At 43.7% G+C, this 18,244-nt stretch overlaps 1 protein-coding gene across 2 annotated transcripts in view; it reads left to right on the forward strand.

Moving 5' to 3' along the window:
- The window catches only part of USP32 (ubiquitin specific peptidase 32), a 152,799-nt gene that overhangs the window by 56,187 nt on the left and 78,368 nt on the right, over positions 1-18,244 (forward strand). The gene's annotated exons all lie outside the window — the stretch shown is intronic.

Genomic DNA, 18,244 nt, shown 5'->3' on the forward strand with positions numbered 1-18,244 from the left:
TTTGTAAGCCGCCCTGAGTCCCCCCTCGGGGGTGAGAAGGGCGGGGTATAAGTAATTGAAATAAATAAAAATAAATTTTGTGCATGCGTTGTAATGTATTTTTTAGTTTTTTGGCTTTTTAAGTCTCTTATGCTGTGTTTTTCAGTGTTTTTATGAGTGATGGTCACTTGTTGGCCTGATAGGTGTATTGCGTCCAAATTTGGTGTCAATTCGTCCAGTGGTTTTTGAGTTATGTTAATCCCACAAACATTACATTTTTATTTGTATAGATTAGCTGTACCCGCCACACGTTGCTTAGGCCTACCGTCCCTCCCTCTTTTTCTCCTTTCTTTCTCTCCTTCCTTCCTTCCCTTTTTTCTTTCCTTCGTTCCTTCCTTCTCTTCCTCTTCCCTTCCTTTCCCCCTTTTCTTTCCCTTTTGCTTTCTCTCCTTTCTTTCTTCTCTACCTATTCTTGGACTGCAACTCCCAGCAGTCTTCCTAATCGATCTACCTACCTACTTCTCTATCGCTACCTAATATCTATCTGGAGGATTGCTGGAAGTTGCAATCCAGGAATAGGAAATGCGAAATATGCAGGGATTGGGATGCTGTTAAAGAAATCCAACCTCCCCCACCCTTCTCTCCTTCTCTTTTTTTCTTTTCTTCTGTCCATCCTTCTCTTCCTCTTCCCTTCCTTTCCCCCTTTTCTTTCCCTTTTGCTTTCTCTCCTTTCTTCTCTACCTATTCTTGGACTGCAACTCCCAGCAGTCCTCCTAATCGATCTACCTACCTACTTATCTATCTCTACCTAATCTATCTATCTGGAGGATTGCTGGGAGTTGCAATCCAGGAATAGGAAATGCGAAATATGCAGGGATTGGGATGCTGTTAAAGAAATCCAACCTCCCCCACCCTTCTCTCCTTCTCTCTTTTTCTTTTCTTCTGTCCATCCTTCCTTCTCTTCCTCTTCCCTTCCATCCCTCCTTTTCTTTCCCTTTTGCTTTCTCTCCTTTCTTCCTTCTCTACCTATTCTTGCACTGCAACTCCCAGCAATCCTCCTGATCAATCTATCTACCTACCTATCTATCTCTATCTAATCTATCTATCTGAAGGGTTCCTGGGAGTTGCAGTCCAGGAAACATGCAGGGATTGGGATTATCTTAAAGAAATCCAAGGAGGGGAAAGTTTGGATCTTGGAAGCAGTGCATTTGTATCATCCTCCTCCCCAAAAGAGCCTGATCTAGGGGATGCTGGGAGCTGTAGTCTGAAAGAAAGTGTGCATATGCTATTGTGTGTTTTGTTTGTCATTTTTGCGCATACGTTGTAGCATCTATTTGCTTTTTTGGCTTTTTAAGTTTTTCCCACTGTGTTTTTATGAGTGATCGTCACTCGTTGGCCTGATAGGTGTATTGTGTCCAAATTTGGTATCAATTTGTCCAGTGTTTTTTGAGTTATGTTAATCCCAGAAACAACAATTTTATAGATACTAGCCGTCCCCTGCCACATGTTGCTGTGGCCCATTCTGGTGATCTGGAAAATAAAGTAATGAGAAAGTGTCAGTGTCTGATAAATGTAATGTCTTTCTGCTTGTGGGTAAACTGTATTTCTTGCTGTTTCTTTGTCAGTGTTGATGTGGAGATTGTCTGGTTTGCCCACTCTGGAACATGCAACACATAATTGTCCTTCTTTAGGGGTCCCTTTCAAATCTATGATACTATATCTCTTTGTGTGTGTGAATCATATATATCTATCGATATCTATGGCTGGATGGCTCTTTGTCAGGAGGGCTTTGATTACGTTTTCTTGCCCTGGTGAAAGGAGTTGGACTGGATGGCCTTAAGTATGGGGGTTCTGTGTGGGAAGTTTGCCCCAATTCCGTCGTTGGTGGGGTTCAGCATGCTCTTTGATTGTAGTTGAACTATAAATCCCAGTAACTGCAACTCCCAAATGTCAAGGTCTATTTCCCCCAAACTCCATCTGTGTTCATGTTTGGGCATATGGAATATTCATGCCAAGTTTGGTCCAGATCCATCATTGTTTGAGTCCACAGTATTCTCTGGATGTAGGTGAACTACAACTCCGAAACTCAAGGTCAGTGACCACCAAACCCTTCTATTATTTATTTATTTATTTATTTCTGCTACTTATACCCCGCCCTTCTCACCCCCGAGGGGGGACTCAGGGCGGCTTACAAAAAGAAGGCACAATTCGATGCCCTTATCCAAATACATGCAAATATAAAAACAATTACAATAATTAAACAATTAACAGATTAAAAACATCAATATATAGCACCATAGCACAACAATAAACAGTCTCATGGTCAGTGTTTCGCATTCCATAGGTCCAATAGATTTCTTCATTATTTGCCCATCATTATGGTCTTTCTTTTTTAGCTGCCAGAGTTTCCGAAAGCCTGGTCCCACATCCAAGTTTTCAGCTTTTTCCTGAATGTGAGGAGGGTGGTCGCTGATCTGATCTCCCCAGGGAGTGAGTTCCACAGGCGGGGGGCCACCACTGAGAAGGCCCTGCTCCTCGTCCCTGCCAGTCTCACTTGTGATAAAGGCGGGGTCGAGAGCAGGGCCTCCCCAGAAGATCTTAGACTCCGAGGTGGGACGTAGAGGGAGATCCGTTCGGACAGATACACTGGGCCGGAACCGTATAGGGTTTTGTAGGTCAAAACCAGCACCTTGAATTGTGCTCGGAATTGGATCGGCAGCCAGTGGAGCTGGCATAACAGGGGGGTGGTATGCTCCCTGTATGCCGCTCCGGTGAGCAATCTGGCTGCCTCCCGTTGGACTAGTTGAAGTTTCCGAGCAGTCTTCAAAGGCAACCCCACGTAGAGTGCATTGCAGTAATCCAAACGGGATGTGACAAGAGCGCGGACCACCGTGGCCAGATCCGACTTCTAGTGTTTTCTGTTGGTCATGAGAGCCCTGTGAACCACGTTTGGTTCTATTCCATCATTGGTGGAGTTCAGAATGCTCTTTGATTTTAAGTAAATTATAAATCCCAGTGACTGCAACTCCCAAATGACAAAATTAATTTTTTTGAGTGATGGTCACTCCTTGGGTTAGTAGGTGTCTTGTGGCCAAATTTGGTGGCAATTCTTCCAGTGGTTTTTGAGTTCTGTTAATCCCACAAACGAACATTACATTTTTATTTATATAGATCGAAGAGAACAGTAAACGCCAATAGAATTCCTTTAGGTTTCTAAAATATCTGTATTTCTTGGGGGATTTACAGCCTCTGCTGGCTGCTTCAGCAGGAATTGTAAGTGCCGTGAAACAGAGCAATTTGTTTTGGAATTTACGAGGCCTAAGAAATGGGGAAAAGAGCAATTTCTCACAGGTTGGCTCATCCTCTCAGGCTCCCTCTCTCCTCTCCCCTTCCCTCTATCAAACTCCAGCCTATCTTTTGGAGTTTTGATAAAATCGGCTGCATTTTAGCAGTTGGCGGAATGACGAATAATCTGCCAACTGTGTAGAACAATTCAGTCTGGCTTCTGGAAACCCCCTCAAGTTTGAATGACAGGAACCTGAATTACAGTGTACTCTCACTTACCATGGGTGTTACGTTCCAGGACCACCCGCGAAAAGTGGAAATACGCAAAATAGGGACACTAAATATACTCGAGTATAAGCCGACCCGAATATAAGCCGAGGCACCTAATTTTACCACAAAAAAAAGGAGAAAACATATTATTATTATTATTATTATTATTATTATTATTATTTATTATTTTATTTATTTTATTTCATTCACTTATACCCTGCCCTTCCCACCCCGAAGGGGACCCAGGGCGGCTTACAGGGAGGGCACAATTAGATGCCCAATCATACAAACAAGTAATCCAAAAAATATAACAATTCAGCAATTAGATTAAAACATTAATACATAGTAAAATCATAAAACCTAAAACAATCTCATGTCAGAGTCCATATATCAGAGTCCATACATCCGTTCTACTCCGTTTGTCCTTGTCTATCGCCAGGTCCTTGAGTTAGTTATCAGAGTGACCAAAAGCTTGGTCCCACATCCAGGTCTTTAGTTTTTTCCTAAATGCTAGGAGGGAAGTCGCCGATCTAATCTCCCCGGGGAGTGAGTTCCACAGGCGGGGGGCCGCCACTGAGAAGGCCCTGCTCCTCGTCCCCGCCAGCCTCGCTTGTGAGACTGGCGGGGTCGAGAGCAGGGCCTCCCCAGAAGATCTTAAACTTCGAGGTGGGACGTAGAGGAAGATCCGTTCGGACAAATACACTGGGCCGGAACCGTATAGGGTTTTATAAGTCAAAACCAGCACTTTAAATTCTGCTCAGACTTGGATCGGCAGCCAGTGGAGCTGACGCAGCAGGGGGGTGGTGTGCTCCCTGTACGTCGCTCCGGTGAGCAATCTGGCTGCTTCTCGCTGGACTAGTTGTAGTTTCCGAGCAGTCTTTAAAGGCAACCCCAAGTAGAGTGCGTTGCAGTAATCTAGCCGGGATGTGACAAGAGCGTGGACCACCGTGGCCAGATCCGACTTCCCAAGGTACGGGCGCAGCTGGCGCACAAGTTTTAATTGTGCGAAAGCTCTCCCGGCCACCGCTGAGACCTGGGGTTCCAATTATTATTATTATTATTATTAAACTTTATTTGTACCCCGCTAGCATCTCCTGAAGGATTCGATGCGGCTTACAACAGGCCGAAGCCCACACAATACAACAACACAATACATAGCAAATAAGACAATTAAGCAGAAAATCAAATACAATAGCAATACAACAAGACATTATTAAAACTGAGCCGGCCGGAGTAGAGGTACAGGATTAAAAGTGCTGATGTGTCGGAGGGATATGGGATCATAATATAGGTGCGGTGTGCAGTGTGCGGTGGTCTTGGTTCTGACTAAAGTGCTTCTGGGATTTGGGACTGGGGTTTCTAGTCAGAGAAGGCACATAGGGTTCCTAGTCTGAGAAGGCACATTTGAACAGCCAGGTTTTCAAATTCTTTCTGAAGACTGCCAGTGTAGGGGCTTGTCTGAGGTCTTTCGGGAGGACGTTCCAGAGGCGGGGGGCCACCACGGAGAAGGCCCTGTCCCGTGTCCCTACCAAACGCGCTTGTGACGCGGGCGGGATCACGAGCAGGGCCTCTCCAGATGACCGGAGTGAGCGTGTGGGTTCATAGAATCATAGAATCATAGAATCAAAGAGTTGGAAGAGACCTCATGGGCCATCCAGTCCAACCCCCCGCCAAGAAGCAGGAATATTGCATTCAAATCACCCCTGACAGATGGCCATCCAGCCTCTGCTTAAAAGCTTCCAAAGAAGGAGCCTCCACCACACTCCGGGGCAGAGAGTTCCACTGCTGAACGGCTCTCACAGTCAGGAAGTTCTTCCTAATGTTCAGATGGAATCTCCTCTCTTGTAGTTTGAAGCCATTGTTCCGCGTCCTAGTCTCCAAGGAAGCAGAAAACAAGCTTGCTCCCTCCTCCCTGTGGCTTCCTCTCACATATTTATACATGGCTATCATATCTCCTCTCAGCCTTCTCTTCTTCAGGCTAAACATGCCCAGTTCCCTAAGCCGCTCCTCATAGGGCTTGTTCTCCAGACCCTTGATCATTTTAGTCGCCCTCCTCTGGACACATTCCAGCTTGTCAATATCTCTCTTGAATTGTGGTGCCCAGACATAGACAACGATGCGGTCACGCAGGTAGGGTGGTCCCAAACCGTTCAGGGCTTTGTAGGTAAGCACCTGCACCTTAAATTGGGCTCGGAAAATAAACATATTGACTCGAGTATAAGCCAAGTGTGGGAAATGCAGCCAGTACAGGTAAATTTCAAAATAAAAATAGATACCAATAAAATTACATTAATTGAGGCATTAGGAGGTGAAATGTTTTTTAGTATTTACATAAAACTTTAATTTGAGATAAGACTGCCCAACTCTGATCATAAACTGGGAGGCAAAATCCCGCGAGTCTGCGAAAAGCAAACCTCGAAGTAGCGAGGGAACACTATTTTATTTATTTTATTTGTCGTGTCAGAGCAACCAGTCCATTATATATTACATTTCTAACAGAACAAAGCAAACAGACAGAAAAATACACAACTTGTGAGTTTGGTAGTTGGTTAAATGTCCTTTGACCAGTATCTGGCCACTTGGAGTGCTTCTGGTGTTGCTGCGAGAAGGTCCTCCATGGTGCATGTGTCAGGGCTCAGGTTGCATTGCAGCAGGTGGTCAGTGGTTTGCTCTTCTCCACACTCGCATGCCGAGGATTCCACCCTGTAGCCCCATTTCTGAAGGTTGGTTCTGCATCTCGTGGTGCCGGAGCGCAGTCTGTTCAGTGCCTTCCAAGTCGCCCAGTCCTCTGTGTGCCCAGGGGGGAGTCTCTCATTTGGTATCAGCCATTGGTTGAGGTTCTGGGTTTGAGCCTGCCACTTTTGGACTCTTGCTTGCTGAGGTGTTCCAGCGAGTGTCTCTGTAGATCTTAGAAAACTATGTCTGGATTTAAGTCGTTGACGTGCTGGCTGATACCCAAACAAGGGATGAGCTGGAGATGTCTCTGCCTTGGTCCTTTCACTATTGGCTGCTACTTCCCGGCGGATGTCAGGTGGTGCAATACCGGCTAAGCAGTGTAATTTCTCCAGTGGTGTAGGGCGCAGACACCCCGTGATAATGCGGCATGTCTCATTAAGAGCCACATCCACTGTTTTAGTGTGGTGAGATGTGTTCCACACTGGGCATGCATACTCAGCAGCAGAGTAGCATAGCGCAAGGGCAGATGTCTTCACTGTATCTGGTTGTGATCCCCAGGTTGTGCCAGTCAGCTTTCGTATGATATTGTTTCTAGCACCCACTTTTTGCTTGATGTTCAGGCAGTGCTTCTTGTAGGTAAGAGCACGGTCCAGAGTGACTCCCAGGTATTTGGGTGCTCTGCAATGCTCCAGTGGGAACACTATACTTGGAAGGGATCAAAACATGACAAACTTACTGCAACCCTATGGGCCGTTTTTTTAAATGGAAGAGGATGAAGTCCCATGTCCTTTTTTATTAGCTACAACTTGCACTGTCCCATCCTTTTGCTATTGTTTACAGTTGGCCATGTTTTTATTTATTTTTATTTATTTCTTTATTTACGACATTTATATGCCGCCTTTCTCACCCTGAAGGGGACTCAGAGTAGCTTACAAGTAAAAAGTAAATACAATGTATTATTATTATTTTTAAGGTACTCATTATGCACAGAGCATTTATCTATATATATAAAAATGCTCTGTGCATAATGAGTACCTTAAAAACAAAAGAACCAATGAACAAAATCACACCAAATTTGGCAACAAAATGTCTCATTACACAAGGAGTGACCATCACTCAAAAAATTATGATTTTGTCATTTGGGAGTTGTAGTTGCTGGAATTTATAGTTCACCTATAATCAAAGGACATTCTGAACTCCACCAACGATGGAATTGAACCAAAACTTGGCACACAGAACTCCCATGACCACCAGAAAATACTGAAAGGGTTTGGTGGGCATTGACCTTGAATTTTAGAATTGTAGTTCACCTACATCTAGAGAGCATTGTGGACTCAAACAATGATGGATCTGGACCAAACTTGGCGCGAATACTCAATATGCCCAAATATAAACACAGATGGAGTTTGTGGGAAATAGACCTTGACATTAGGGAGTTGTAGTTACTGGGATTTATAGTTCACCTACAATCACAGAGCATTCTGAACCCCACCAACAATAGAATTGGGCCAAACTTGGCACATAGCTCTCCCATGACCAACAGAAAATACTGGAAGGGTTTGGAGGGGAGTGTCCTTGAGTTTTGGAGTTGTAGTTCACCTACATCCAGAGAGATCACTGTGGACTCAAACAATGATGGATCTGGACCAAACTCTACACAAATACTCAATATGCCCAAATGTGAACACTGGTGGAGTTTGGGAAAAATAGAATCTTGACATTTGGGAGTTGTAGTTCTGGGATTTATAGTTCACCTACAATCACAGAGCATTCTGAACCCCACCAATGATAGAATTGGACCAAACCTCCTACACAGAACCCCCATGTGGGCCACAGCAACACGTGGCAGGGCACGGCTAGTATAGATAGATAGATAGATAGATATTAGATATATAGATACACACACACACACCCCTACATTCTGAGGGTGAGGCAAGGAGAGATTTAAAGGCCCCACACCTTTTTTTTTTGCTGGCTATAATAATAATAATAATAATAATAATAATAATAATACTTTATTTATACCCTGCCACCATTTCCCCAAGGGGATTCGGGGCAGCTTACATGAGGCCATGCCCATCAATACAATATATACAATATAGCAGAAAAACACAATAGAAAATCAAAAAAGAAGGAAGGGGGTATAAGGCCATGATTGACATACTTCTTTGTATCCCCCCCCTCTCTCTCTTTATGATTGGCTACCTCTTTTCCGAGGGAGAGCGTGAAACCCCCTTCCAAACTCCATCGTTGCCAGGAGGCAAAATCCCGCGAAACAGCGAGTCCGCAAAAAGCGAACCGCGAAGTAGCGAGGGAACACTGTACTAGGTGTTTTGCTCTGTGGGATGGTAGCTGTGACTCTCGCAGACAGGGATTCATCCTCTTTTATTATTATAGATCACCTGGCACAAAGTAGTCACTAAGCAACCACGGGAAGTCTTTTCCCCCTCCTCCCCAAGACAGAGTGTCCGCTGGGAATGTTACTTATCTCAGGCCACTCGGGGACTTAAGACAGCCCTTTCCTTCCCTCCCCTCTCTGCAGCTCTGCTTATCTCTCTCCGCTATCATACCTCTGATTTCCCTTGCGGTCACAAAGGTCATTACAATGTCACTTTACAACATGGGCAACACAAATCAAGCATGAGTAGAAAAGCGACAGCCTGAGATGTTTGGAGATTAGAGCACTCAGAGCAGGCCTACGCCATGCCCCGAATGGAGGAGATGGGTTTGAATTCTAACGTCGTAATAATAATGCAACTCTCAGGGAGTGATAGCGAAAGGCTGGAATAATACCTATCCAGTTCCAAGTTTTTTTTTATTGCAAAGGAGACTGAGGGAGCCTCGTGTGCTGAATGGCTTCTCAATATCATTTAGAATCATAGAAGCAAAGAGTTGGAAGTGACCTCATGGGCCATCCAGTCCAACCCCCTGCCAAGAAGCAGGAATATTGCATTCAAATCACCCCTGACAGATGGCCATCCAGCCTCTGTTTAAAAGCTTCCAAAGAAGGAGCCTCCACCACACTCTGGGGCAGAGAGTTCCACTGCTGAACGGCTCTCACAGTCTTCCTCGTGTTCAGATGGAATCTCCTCTCTTGTAGTTTGAAGACCTTGTTCCATTGCGTCCTAGTCTCCAAGGAAGCAGAAAACAAGCTTGCTCCCTCCTCCCTGTGGCTTCATCTCACGTATTTATACATGGCTATCATATCTCCTCTCAGCCTTCTCTTCTTCAGGCTAAACATGCCCAGCTCCTTAAGCCGCTCCTCATAGGGCTTGTTCTCCAGACCCTTGATCATTTTAGTCGCCCTCCTCTGGACACATTCCAGCTTGTCAATATTTATTTATTATTTATTTATTTACAGTTCTTATATTCCGCCCTTCTCACCCCGCAGGGGACTCAGGGCGGATTACAGTAAACACATATATGGCAAACATTCAATGCCAGTTTGACAAACAACATTTAACAGACAAAGGCTATTTAACTTTTTTTCTGGCCGCCAGGGGAGCTGCTGCTTTTCATCGTCCATCAACGACACCGATGAAGTTCTTCCGCATTCCACATTCCCCGGAGTCTTCTTTCTTTATGGCCTCATAAATTAGTTAAATTTAGCCTCCCACACAAGGTGGTCCCTTATTTTCCTACTTGACAGATGCAACTGTCTTTCGGATTGCAAAGGTCGACAACGGGCTACACAATGGCTGGACACCCACTCCAGCCCGGGCTGGCTTCGAACACATGACCTTTTGGTCAGAGTGATCTTTAATGCAGCTGACACTCAGCCAGATGCGCCACAATCCCTCTTGAATTGTGGTGCCCAGAATTGGACACAATATTCCAGATGTGGTCTAACCAAAGCGGAATAGAGGGGTAGCATTACTTCCCTAGATCTAGACACTATGCTCCTATTGATGCAGGCCAAAATCCCATTGGCTTTTTTTGCCGCCACATCACATTGTTGGCTCATGTTTAACTTGTTGTCCACGAGGACTCCAAGATCTTTTTCACACGTACTGCTCTCAAGTGAGGCCTCCCCCATTCTGTATCTTTGCATTTCGTTTTTCCTGCCAAAGTGGAGTATCTTGCATTTGTCACTGTTGAACTTCATTTTGTTAGTTTTGGCCCATCTCTCTAATCTGTCAAGATCATTTTGAATCCTGCTCCTGTCCTCTGGACTATTGGCTATCCCTCCCAATTTGGTGTTGTCTGCAAACATGATGATTTTGTGCCAGGAGACACACATTTTAGATTCACATTTTTGTAAAAGTATTACACTTGGATGGCTTTTTAATCTATTGTCAAAGGCTTTCATGGCTGGAATCACTGAGTTGTTGTAGGTCAGGGGTCCTCAAACTAAGGCCCGCGGGCCAAATACGGCCCTCCATTTACCCAGCCCTTGCTCAGGGTCAACCTAAGTCTGAAACAACTTGAAAATACACAACAACAACAACAACAACAACAACAACAATGCTATCTCATCAGCCAAAAGCAGGCCCACACTTCCCATTGAAATACTAATAAGCTTATATTTGTTAAAATTATTCTTCATTTTAATTATTGTATTGTTTTTAAGTGCTCTTTGCACTACAACTAAGATATGTACAGTGTGCATAGGAATTCATGTTTTTTTTAAAAATTATAATCTGGCCCTCCAACAGTTTGTGGGACTGTGATCTGGCCCTCTGTTTAAAATGTTTGAGGACCCCTGCTCAATAATAATAATAATAATAATAATAATAATAATAAGCCGGGTTTTTGTAGGGTTTTTTGGACTATAAGGCCATGGTCTAGAGGCATTTTCTACTGACGTTTCGCCTGCATCAATGGCAAGCATCCTCAGAGGTAGGATGCTTGCCATAGATGCAAGCGAAATGTCAGGAGAAAATGCCTCTAGACTGTGGCCATATAGCCCGAAAAAACCTACAACAATCCAGTGATTCCGGCCATGAAAGCTTTCGACAATAATAAGCCAATGCCATCAAAGCCAGAACTGAAAAGTCGACAACAGATCCCAAGTGTAGACTCTGCAAGGAAGCAGATGAATCAATAGATCACATCCTATACTGCTGCAAGAAGATCGCACAGACAGACTGCAAGCAGAGGCACAACACTGTTGCTCAGATGATTCATTGGAACTTGTGCCACAAATACCATCTTGCCTGCGACATCTAACTGGTGGGATCACAAGCCGGAAAGAGTTACAGAGAATGAATGTGCCAAACTCCTCTGGGACTTCCAGATTCAGACAGACAGAGTTTTGGAGCATAATACTCCTTACCTCACAATTGTGTTAAAAGTATGGATCGTCGATGTCGCAATCCCAGGTGACAGCAGGATTGCAGAGAAACAACTGGAAAAGCTGGCACGATATGAGGATTTAAAGATTGAACTGCAAAGACTTTGGCACAAACCAGTAAAGGTGGTGATCGGCACACTGGGTGTAGTGCCTAAAGACCTTGGCCTGCACTTAAACACAATCAGCGCTGACAAAATTACCATCTGCCAGCTGCAGAAGGCTACCTTACTGGGATCTGCAAACATTATTCGTCGATACATCACACAGTCCTAGACACTTGGGCAGATCCAATACAACAGCCAGCAGAGTGTATGCTGTGGGCTCATCTTGTTGTGTTTCAAATAATAATCTTTATTTATACCCCACCACCATCTCCCCAAAGGGGACTCGGGGCAGCTAACATGAGGCCAAGCCCAAAGGTACAATACAGGAAAAGAAAATACAGAATGCAGACAACAAAAATTACATCAAAATAAAATACGTACAGTAGCAAAATAAAATAAATAAAGCAAATTAACACAATATAAAATCAAACAGAATGGACAGGCCAAATGGACGGGGTAAAATGATAAAAACCCTGGGTGAGGCTTAATTGAGGGGAGCCCTAAAAGGATAAACAGTGAAGTAGGCTCCTGACATTTCGCTTGCATCTGTGGCAGGCATTCTCAGAGGTTGGAAACTAGGAAAATTGGGCTTATGTGGAAAATTGGGAAAATTGTGGAAAATTGGGCTGTGGAATTACCAGGGCGGGATATATAAACCCCATTTGCCTAGTTTCCAACAGACCTCACAAACTCTGAGGATGCTTGCCACAGATGCAGGCGAAATGTCAGGAGAGAATGCTTCTAGAGCATGGCCATCCAGCCTGAAAAACCTACAACAACCCTGCTTTTAAATCATTTGTTCTGTTAGCGACAAGTCCAGTAGCGCATCCCATGTTGGGTAGTGCTCTCCGCAGGTAATTTGTTTTTGTGTGTGTGTTTGTTGACCTTATTAGAGCTCCTTTTGCAGAGAGATGAGAAATAGCCCTGATTAAAAACAGGGAACAGTTATTAATGTCAATTCAGGGTGGGATGCGGGGGACAGGGACAGTGCGCTTTTACTGCAAAGCAGCAGTGGCTTCATTTACATTTATTTAATGAGCCAAGATATGAGAAACTGTTTATTTATATTTTTATAAAGAAATAACAATGTATCACTTGTAAATAACATTTATGCTGGGAGGTGGATGACTTCAATTATGTTCCTCCCCGGCCAAAAATTACATAGGGAATTTGGTAGAGTCGGGATTCTGGTAGTCCAGAAGAGAGTGTGGATATGCTATTGTGTGTTTTGTTTGCCAGGGGGAGTTGTTTTTGCGCATGCGCTGTAGCGTCTTTTTGCTTTTTTGGCTTTTTAAGTCCCTTTTGCTGTGTTTTTCAGTGTGTTTATGAGTGATGGTCACTTGTTGGCCTCATAGGTGTCTTGTCGCCAAATTTGGTGTCATTTCGTCCAGTGGTTTTTGAGTTATGTTAATTCCAAACAAACATTACATTTTTATTTATATACTAGCTGTACCCGCCAGGTGTTGCTGTGGCCAACCTCTTTCTCCTTCTTTCCCTCCTTCCTTCACTCCCTCTTTCCTTCCTTCCTTCCTGTCTCTCCTTCTCTTCTCCCTTCTTTCCCTAACTCTTTCCTTCCTTCCCCCTTTTTCTTTCTCTTCTGCTCTCTCTCTTTTCTTCCTTCTCTTTTTCCTACTTTCCTTCCCTCCCTCTTTCTCTACATCTTCCCCCCTTCCTTTACTCCCTCTTTCCTTCCTTCTTTCCCTTTTTTCTTTCCTTCTCTCCTTCCCTCCTTCTCCAACTTTCCTTCCTTCCCCCTTTCTCCCCCTTTCTTTCCTTTCTTCCGTCTCTAACTTTCCTTCCTTCCCCCTTTTTCTTTCCCTCCCTCTTTCTCTCCTTTCTTCCTTCTCTACCTCTTTCCTTCCTTCCTTCTCTCTTTGTTTCCATGCTTCCTTCTTCCTTTCCTTTTTTCTTTACCTCCCTTTCTTTTCTTTCTTTTTTTCTCCCCTTTCTTCCGTTTCTTCCCTTTTTTCTGTATTGTCATTTAGCTTTTCATCATTTAACGTTTTGGAGTTTTTAAGTCCCTTCTGGTGTGTTTTTCAGTGTTTTTATGAGTAAAGGACATACATTGGCCTGATAGGTGTCTTGTGTCCAAATTTGGTGTCAATTCCTCCAGTGGTTTTTGAGTTCTCTTAATCCCACAAACGAACATTACATTTTTATTTATATAGATATTTATACTAGCTGTCCCCTGCCACACGTTGCTGTGACCCAATCTGTGTATATGTGTTTTCTGTGTATATATGTGTATATATTTGTGTATATGTGTGTGTTTGCTTGTATATATGTGGTTTTGTGCATGCATTGTAATGTATTTTTTTTATTTATTTTTTGGCTTTTTAAGCCCCTTCCACTGTGTTTTTCCATGTTTTTATGAGTGATGATCACTCATTGCCCTGAGAGGCGTCTTGTGTCCAAATTTGGTGTCAATTTGTCCAGTGGTTTTTGAGTTATGTTAATCCCACAAATGAACATTACATTTTGATTTATATAGATGAGCGTTTCTCAACCTTCCTAATGCCACGACCCCTTAATACAATTCCTGATGTTGTGGTGACCCCCCAAACATAAAATTATTTTCGTTGCTACTTCATAACTGTATGTTTTGCTACTGTTATCAATTGTAATGTAAATATCTGGTGTATGTATGAAATTGAACCAAATTTAGCACTCAGAACTTCAATGACCAAGAGAAAATACTAGAAGGGCTTGGTGGGCATTGATCTTGAGTTTTGGAGTTGTAGTTCACCTACATCCAGAGAGCACTGTGGACTCAAACAATGATGTATCAGGCCCAAACTTGGCACAAGTACCCAGTACACCCGAGTTTGAATACTAGTGGGGTTGGGGGGGGGGGGTTGATTTTGTCATTTGGGAGTTGTAATTGCTGGGATTTATAGTTCACCTACAATCAAAGAACATTCTGAACTCCACCAACAATGGAATTGAACCAAACATAGCACTAAGAACTTCAATGACCAACAGAAAAAACTGTAAGGGTTTGGTGGGCCTTGAGTTTTGGAGTTGTAGTTCACCTACATCCAAAGAGCGCTGTGGACCCAAACAGTGATGGATCTGGACCAAACTTGGCACATATACTCAATATGCCCAAATGTGAATTCTGGTGGAGTTTGGAGAAAATAGATCTTGACATTTGGGAGTTGTGGTTGCTGGGATTTATAGTTCACCTACAATCCAAGAGCATTCTGAACCCTACCAACAATAGAATTGGGCCAAACTTCCTACACAGAAATCCGTTGACCAACGGAAAATACTGCATTTTCTGATGGTCTTCAGAGACCCCTCTGACACTTCCTGGCGACCCCTCCAGGGGTCCCGACCCCCAGGTTGAGAAGCACTGATATAGATAATCCAAAGAGTCATATTTTCACACTTTCTGGATTGGGGATCTGGAAAATAGGGGTTCTGGTCCAAACTGAGACATGAAACTGACCAAGTGGCTTTGGAGCAATCACTCTTTCTCAACCGAGGAAATATTGAAATGTGTGGAAACATCCACCCTATATTCACAGATCCATCGCCTTATCCATGGAGTCAACTAGGTTAATATTGGATCCTATAGACTCCTACACTCTTCAGTTTTGAGTTTATGATTCCAAGTTAGTAAACCAATGAGAAGAGGGAGAGTTTATTCCCCATTGTCCTTAATGGGCCTCCCTGAGTCCCCTTGGGGAGAGAGGACAGGTTAAAAATAATGGTGGTGGTTGTTGTTGTTGCTGTCCTTCTCTCCATTTCCTCCCCCCCTCCATTGCCTTACAGGTTTCTTAATTTGAATTGGGCTGCCAGGTTTTGACAGTGAGCCATCTCTCTTTGTATTATATGACACCATCACCCGATCGGAGCCCTTGGCTCGGAGTGGGCTGTAAATTTCCCCTCAAACCAAAACGACAGAGCAAACGACTTGCTGCTGAGCTCTTAAACCAGGGGAGAAACTCTTTATTTCTTTGGTCTCCAGGAGGTCAACAGTAGCATCCTTCAAACCACAGAGAGCCATGAATCACAGCAAAATAGTTGGGAGTTAAGCACCACTGCAGAATTCTATTATTTCTGGCATTTCTATCCCGTCCTCCTCAACTCCCGAAGGGGGACTCAGGATGGCTTACATTCGGCAACAATTCGATGCCATACAAACAAACAGCAATATAGCAATAATTTGAAATAATAGAAAAATCATTAGCTTAAAACAGCGGTTCTCAACCTGAGGGTCGCGACCACCAGAGGGGTTGTTTGGCAATTCCTGAGGGGTCGCAGACCTGCCTCCTTAGGCCCCGGCTCCTCGTGCAGGCCCCATGCGTCATCTTCAGGGTGCTAAAAAACCCCAAGCGGCCTAGGCTTTATCCAGGCGTTAGCAAGTGTGTGGGGGAAGAGGGCTGGTGGAGAGAGCGTATGCCCAGGGGCCGGTGCAGGAAGCATGCTCTCCTTCCCTGCGTGCTTGCCAATTCTGGGAGAGTGATGTGCTCCGGCGTTGACCTGTGTGTGGTGAAGAAGGCTGGTGCAGGGTTGGAAATAGGGCTGGGCGGTTTCGTTTCGTAATTCGTTAAAAATTCGTTATTTTTTGGGGGGGTTACGAAGCGATAACGAACCATTCAGGAGCAGCTAAAAAACGAAACGAATTTTTCAATTCGTTTCGTAATTGCTTCGTATTCGTTTCGAAATCGTTTCGAAATCGTTTCGTTATTATTTCCGCATGTCTGGGGCAAGTTTTATAGCTGTTGTTTGTTTAATCAGTGAAAAAAATTTATAAATATCACACTAACAGTCAACAACAGAGGGAGAGGGAAGCTTCAGAAGTTCCCCCTGTCCCATATGGAGGTTTTTTAGCGTATTGCGCGGTCGCGTCCGCCATTAACGAATCAATTCATATTCGTTTCATATTCGTTCCGTATTGTTTCGTAATTTTACGAAATTTCGTAAATATCGAACTTTTTTAAAGAAAAATTTCGGAATTCTTTTAAATATCGAAACGCAAAAAACCCCAAAAAACGAATCGAGTTTAGAAACAAATTTTTCCGTGGTTGCCCAGCCCTAGTTGGAAACCACTTTGAGTCAGGGGTGAGAAAAGTTGTATATAAATGCAGTAAATAAATAAACAAACAAACAGATCTATGATAAATAAGAATCATCTCCAGATGACCAACCAAATTTGCTCTTCTAAATGAGAAAAGAGCTAATCCTCCCTTTTCCTTAGGTTATCACAGAATCAAAGATTACTAGCATAAATATATGGGTACAGCTTGGATAATAAACTTCTAGTAATTTATTTATGGCTCTGAATTGGGGTCATTCCCCTCTTAGAAGATCATGGGAATGGTTCCTCTTATCTGGTTGCTTTCCTCTATGGCTGGGTGTCAACTGCATTAAAATCTCCACTGATCCCGGCCTTCCGAATTGATCTTCCGACCAATTTGTGTAGCTTGTTGTCGACTTTTGCAGCAATAAAGACAGTTGGATCTGTCAAGTAGGAAATTTAGGTACCGTGTATGAGGGGAAGCTAATTTAACTGCCATAAAAATCTCTAGCAAGCATGCAAAGAATGAGGAAGTACTTCATCAGTGTCACAAATGGAAGGTGAAGCGACAGCTCCCCCGGTGGTCAGAATAGCCTCATGGAAAAGCTAAAATCTATATAAATAAAAATGTAATGTTTGTTTGTGGGATTAACATATGTCCTTCACTAAAAAAAAATGATTTTGTCATTTGGGAGTTGTTGTTGCTGGGATTTATAGTTCACCTACAATCAAAGAGCTTTCTGAACACCACCAAACGATGGAATTGAACCAAACTTGGCACACAGAACTCCCATGACCAACAGAAAATACTGGAAGGGTTTGGTGGGCAGTGTCCTTTGGTTTTGGAGTTGTAGTTCACCTACATCCCAAGGTCACTGTGGACTCAAACAATGATGCATCTGGACCAAACTCTACACGAATGCTCAATATGTCCAAATGTGAACTGGTAGAGTTTGGGGAAAATAGAATCTGGACATTCGGGAGTTGTAGTTGCTGGGATTTATAGTTCACCTACAATCACAGAGCATTCTGAACCCCACCAACAATAGAATTGGGCCAAACCTCCCACACAGAACCCCGATGTGGGCCACATCAACACATGGCAGGGGATGGCTAATGTGTGTGTGTGAATATATATATATGGTTTTCTGTTTATCTCAGATTTAGACTGGGCAGTGGCGCAGCTAGTTAGTAGCCAACTGCATTAAATCACTACTGACCAAGAGGGCATGTGTTCAAACCCAGCCTGGGTTGGACTGAGTTTCCGACCAATTTGTGTAGCTTGTTGTCGACCTTTGCAGCCTGAAAGACAGTTGGATCTGTCAAGTAGGGAATTTAGGTACCACGTATGCGGGGAGGCTAATTTAACTATTTTACAATGCCATAAAAATCTCCAGCAAGCCTGCAAAGAATGAAGAAGTACTTCATCAGTGTCACAAATGGAAGGTGAGGCAACAGCTCCCCTGGTGGTCAGAATACCCTCATGAAAAAGCTGGAATGTTAAATAGCCTCTGTGTCTCTGTCTATATATGTTGTGTGTCTATGGCATTGAATGTTTGCCATGTATATGTACACTGTAGTCCGCCCTGAGTCCCCTGTGGGGTGAGAAGG

This window comes from Anolis sagrei, chromosome 11, assembly GCF_037176765.1.
Source record: "Anolis sagrei isolate rAnoSag1 chromosome 11, rAnoSag1.mat, whole genome shotgun sequence".
Taxonomy (NCBI): Eukaryota; Metazoa; Chordata; class Lepidosauria; order Squamata; family Dactyloidae; genus Anolis; species Anolis sagrei.